Below are 6,245 nucleotides of genomic sequence, written 5' to 3' on the forward strand. Positions count from 1 at the left end.
TCACACCTTGGTAAGCTTCAACAGTCAAAACGTTGCTGAGCGCGTCGACATTCTAAACCTTCGGGTATCTTGGTATATATATTTTTAGTTCCTTAGGTGTCAGATATGTGTCCAACGTTGCTCCAACATAGACCAGTGACGCACGGTCTATGTTGACTCAACTCAGCCATTTCAGCCCTTTCGGAAACATATAATCGACTGCTTGTACTGGATCGCAGAAAAATAATAACCGAATTACAGCGAACGTTACCGCAAAAATAAAGTGAATGAAGCGTTAAAAGGTGACAATAAAATATAATTGACTACAACTATTCAGTTACAATTGTAGTTCGTTACGTAATACAAGTCGGCGACCGCAAGTGAACCCCAACTAAACCAAAAGTCGTAAAACCCAATCCCAAACCGAACAAAAAAAAAAAAAAAAATTCGGTTTGACAGTCTGGTTTTATCACAGCATCGCCCATCACCCCGATCGAGTGCCGACTCACACTGCGGGCTTGTGGAAGCGTGTATCACCGACGACGAGAACGCCTACCATGGGCTGCGCGTTGGCTGCGCTTGTGCGTCCCAAAGGTGCTCAACTCGAATATATCGCAGTGATTCTGCATCGCGGGGTGCGCTGGATATCAAATATAGGACCCGAGGGACACGCTGCAGGTGTTTCCGCAACCAGATTGTGATTGTACACCAACGGTCGTCGTCGCAGGAAAAGAATTCCAAGGCCAGCCATCCGCCGCCGATGAGGAAGTGCCACCTGGAAAGGGCCGCGCGTGCCCCCTCCTTCTCCGAGTTCGCGGCGCATGACTCAACTTGTGTCAGAACGAGCTGATACGCGTAAAATTCGCGAAACGCGCATTAGGAGTCACCATGAGCCTTCTGGGAGTCACCAGCGAACGGGAGGTGACTCTTCTAACCTGGTGATTCAAGAAACGAGCAGAAGACATGCATGGGCGAGAGCCTTTTAGGGGTTCAGTTATCTTTTTTGTTTTACTTTTTGAAAGGGTTGTAAATGACGGCGACGAAGAAATTCCTAATGCGTACCATTCTTAATATGTACGGATTAGGAAAAATTAGCGAAAAATCCGCCCTCGTCAAACATTTGAGGCCTTACTCGGCTGTTGTTAGCTCTGAAGGACCGTATACACTTAGCTAATGTTTTTTTAGGGGGTGGCAGCGCCGCGTAAACTCAACTCCTAATTACAGTAACATATGGTCCAGCTCGATTAACTTTGTAAAAAAAAAACACAAGGTTACGGGGTTTTTACTTGTGTCCGTACATCAAGAATGTTTGTGTTGTTATTGTACGTTTATTTCCGAACATTTCTATTCGCAGAAGTAAATTAACCAAACGTTAATACATTTCAGAGAGCGAAACGATCGGTATATCCGCAGACCGAATATGGCGCAATTTTATGTCGCATTTTGAAATATTTTGCGAGAACCAAATGGGGTGAACGCACAAACTGTATACGCTATTTTAATTTGTCGTTTTATTGTCGGTGGTTGACAGTTTTTATAATCCTTTAATCTTCGGAAACTCCTAGACAAATGCAGCGCTCAGGTCTTCTACTTCTTTCGTTTTTGGCAATTTTTATGAAAGGCTCCAGACGGCAGAAATGCACTATAGGTCGCAGGACCGTCTTTCAACAGGCGGATTAATTCCAAATACACGGTAGTCACTTTTTTGTTCGATAATTTAGGTTGTTTACAGTTCTATAAATTGTCTACACCAAAACATGTTGTCAGCTCGTCACAGGTGCCCGAGGTGTGCGCCAGATGCAGATAAACTATCAGCCCACATGTTCCAAAGCACACACTGCGTCTTATCGCTTATATTCTGAACCAGATGAGAAAAAAAATAATAATAAACGACAGGTTTTAGAGATTTCTTACGAAGTATAAGATTATAATAAAAAAAATGTATATGGATTTTAGAAGGGAAAAACAACTGAACTCACATTTCACGATTGGATTGTTTATCGATTTTCGTAAAGCCTATGATTCTAACAAACGTGGCATATTTCTTTTAAAGCTTAATGCATATGGTATACAGGGAACTGCACATATACTTATCACGAACTATCTTACATCCCGCAGGGAATACAGAGTGTATAACAACACAAAATCACCTTCAGGTTTTATAAAATATGTCGTTCCGCAAGACTCAACACTGAGACTTTTGTTCTTTTTTTTTTAAATTTATAGTAATGACATACCTAACATTCCATTTACCGGTTTTATATGCGGACGATACAAATGCGTTCTTTTCGGGAGCCAAGCTTAACGAGTTAGAATTTTCAACGAATAAATATTTACCTGCATTCTCATTCCGGCTGACAGCAAACGGCTTGTCTCTAAATAAGAAAAAAAAGAACCTATATGATTTTTTTCTTAGTAAATCGGGTCATTACAAAGAACATCGAACTAACACCTGAAAACTCTGAACTTGAGCATGTAATAACCACAAATTCGTTCGAGTGTGGTTTAACGAGCACATGAACTTGACGCACCATATGTGAACGCGAGTCGAAATCTCTATAGATGAATAGACTTGCTTTGCTATGTAATACATATATTACCCGCTAAAGTATCAACTTAATTACGCTCTAATATATTCCAAGTTATATAACTGCTTTTTTGTCTGGGGTCAGATTACGAAAACAAATGTAACGCACACCCATATCTACAAAAAAAAACAAAAAAAAACATCTGTTTTCTTAATAACTAATTATGATTAGACATCCACATATTTCCCGTTTTCGAACAATATAAAATAAAGCGCTTTCACCAAGTATGCACATACAAACTTCCAATCTGAATTTCTCAGGAGTTTAAACTTCCGACACCAACTCATTCGGCTTGATCATCATTATATATCACACGCCATGACAAGTGTATACACACTTCCTGAAACCAGAACAAATATGCCCAAACAAACATTAGCATATCGGATACCAAACTATTTTAGCACTTGCAGCTACATTCACACACTCATCGTAAGTATAGGGCTTTCAGCAAGGCAAATGCAAACATATATTTTAAAAGAATTAAAAAGCTTCGATAAAAGAAAATGGAGATCGGCATAAAAATAAATGAAAAGTGAACTTATCTTTTACACTATTGTTATGCTAGTGCAATGCTGCTTTTCGTGGTTTTTTTTTATTTTTTATTTTGTTTTTTTGCAAAAACTTGTTTGTTCGTTTTAACATGCATACTGTACTTGATCGGAGCGTTTCTTTTTTTTTATTTTCCTGTTTTATAGCGGGGCTTTGTTGGACCATCGGGTATTTCGCCTTGATGCTGGAGACAATATATATTGCCTAAACAAACTTTAATTTAAAAAAAATGCTTCTGTACTCGTTTTCACCTAAAAAAAAGGGCGTTTTGCGCATTGTTCATACGCTGCGCAAAGTAGTTCTTTCAAGATTTGGTTGTCGGAGGAAGGAGCGACACTTTTTGGCATTTGAAACGTAAAAGTCTTGATAAGATAGCATATATCTAATCTAAAACGCACCTACGTATACCTTAATTGTCCACATAAAAAGGGAATAGTAGTAATGCTCCGCGAAAAGACGGGCTTTTTCTACTGCGGTTCTTGAGGCGAAAACGAGTATATAGTGGATGACTTTTCGCCGAAAAAGTAACGATAGACAACATGTGCCATCATGAAACTCGGCGAGCAACGTTAGATACGAAACTTTGGATCTGCCTTGATGTTTGGAACATTTGTAAGTTACCTCCTCCGATCGAAAATTCCCGAAATTTTAATTACGCCAGGTGTCGTTGTCGCTAAGGTCGCTGGATCCTGGGAAAGTAGCGCCATTGCCTTCCCTACCTGCTAGCCAGACACAAATGGATACTAACATACAGACGACCAAAACCTCGCAAGGCGATTGGCTAATCTGTCTGTACGTTGCCATGGAAATCGCCATTTGGTCCATTCAAATCTTCGAAGCTTCCAGAGGGTCGTTCTAAACCAGTCGCGCCAAGATCACCATGGATTATCATTGTACTGGAAGCGTTCCTCGCCAATATAAGCGTCTTTGGCACTGTGTATGCAATCAGCTTATCAATCATGCCCATCTCCGCGGATCTCTTACTATTATACGATTCTTTTTCCGTATTTTAAATCAGTAAACTTATTTTTAAGTACCTCCAAGCACCGACACAGCATGGTGTTGGTACGAAGATGTTCGCTTGTTTCGCCGGTGTGCGGATAGCAAAATCCCAGTATATACAAGAAACGTTTCCTTTAAAGTTACCCGTCACCAGCGAATGTAGATCGGCTCACCAAGAACGGAGGGGTCAAGGAGAAATCGCTCATTCCGTACGTATCAAGGTGGCGACCATACGGGGAGCTTGGCGCTATACTTTCCCGGGATGCAGTGACTTCAGTTGTCGCGACGTAGTGTCCCCAAGAGCGTCATCTCATAAAACAAATTAAAAGAAATATATAAGGAGGATTATGAAGCTTGCAAGCGTTTATGCCATCGTTGATTCCAGATATCCCAATACAATAATAATAGTTATAAAAAAACTGTACGAGGAGCTTTGTTCTCGGATACCCAGACAGAAATGGCATCACTATGAGACACGTCACGAACGCACCTTTTTGCGTGGGAAAAAAGAAAGACTCGTCAGCGCCTTTTTTTTCTTCTTTTTTTTTTTTCTGATTAGCGCCCGGAAAAACGAAGCTCCGTGCCTCGTGCCCAATGCGTCACGGCACATTGGGCATCGAAGGAGGCGTTGCTTTCGCACTCCTTACGTAGCAACAGAGTGTAGCGCGTTGTTGACGCAGAATGAGTTTGGGGCTATAGAAGTCCCCAAAACGTGTAACACGTAATTTCCTCGCCAAGATAAGTGGGAAAAAGTTGAAACGGTGTATATTAATTATACACCTATTCAATTTCTCCGCTAAATTTAGCGGAGAAACGCTCCCCGTTAAATTAGGGGCTTTTCCAATAACTTATAAGACAAAGAAGACGAGGGAACAGCCTGCGCTAAAACACGACACCCATTCTACCGACTCGTGGCACTTCTTTTTAAAGTTGGGCGGGGGGTATAATTTTCATGCAAGAACACATAGCAAACCTTGTATATACGAGTACGGAGGTGGTCTCCCGCTAAAACTCTTTCCGTGTACCGCACCAGCGTGTGTACAAAAATAAATAAAATAAAATAAAGATGCGGCATTTGATGTGGCACGTCGCAACCGCGGGGAAGCGCAGCAAAGCGGCGCTCCCAAACTCCTTATACAGCAGCGGCCCTTTTTAGACAACGCGTGTACGCACATCACGCGGCAAATAGCTATATAGCATCGCGCACCACCAACTCGGCACAGGTTTCCTCGTATTTTTAGCCGCCCCCTGGTGCACGACGACTCCCTTCGAAACGTTCGGGGCTTCTTCGTCGCGGCACTGCACGTCGGCTGGGCCGCACCACTTCGAATCAGGAACCGTCGGAGACTTCTGGACTCCAGGGCCCATATACGTGTGCGATCTGCTGCAGGCCGGCCACTGCGATCGCTTGGCTTTTTTTCCTCGTGCGATTACGTCACTATGACGTTTCGATGACGCGTCTGGTTCCCTTCGGCGGTCGATAGGCCCTTTTCCGAAATCGTTAAATGAAGCATAGATTATGCGCAGCCTCCATTAGTGGGTCTCATCACTTCCGGCGTGAAGCACGCGTGATTGGTTCCGAGTTTGCGCCGAACACTCAGCCCGAATGCTGACGAATGCGTTCGTGTCCAATGCTTGCTCACAACAGTTCATGACCAGCTAATGGCGGCCGCCGAAAAAAAAAAGGGGGTCCATTGGCTGCAATATGATTTCAGCCCCATTACTCCCGAGACTTTATGACCGCCTTCTGTTCCGCTTCTCGAGAGCAAGATTGAACGAAGGATCCACTGATAAGAGATATTCGTGTTCATGTTGGTCTACAAAAAGGAAGGCAGTGGATAGAAAAAAAAAAACTATACCCCATTGATTTTTTTTTTAGGGAGGGGGGGGGGGGGGTGTCACCAACACGCACAAACAAGCGGGTGCTCGCCCACACCGGGACTGCGCAGAGACCATACAAAGTGTGAAGCGTCTGCGCAGTGCCGACCGCAGCGCAGACGCTTATGGTGTCACCGCAAGGCAGTGACGCCATAAAGTTCAGTTGGAGTTTTTCATTCAAACAGACTTTCAGCTTTCTGCAACGCGTTCCGTCTGAAACTCGCGCGATCAATTGCTATAAGCACGACC

This window comes from Ixodes scapularis, unplaced genomic scaffold, assembly GCF_016920785.2.
Source record: "Ixodes scapularis isolate PalLabHiFi unplaced genomic scaffold, ASM1692078v2 PGA_scaffold11__112_contigs__length_91849675, whole genome shotgun sequence".
In the NCBI taxonomy this organism is placed as follows: domain Eukaryota; kingdom Metazoa; phylum Arthropoda; class Arachnida; order Ixodida; family Ixodidae; genus Ixodes; species Ixodes scapularis.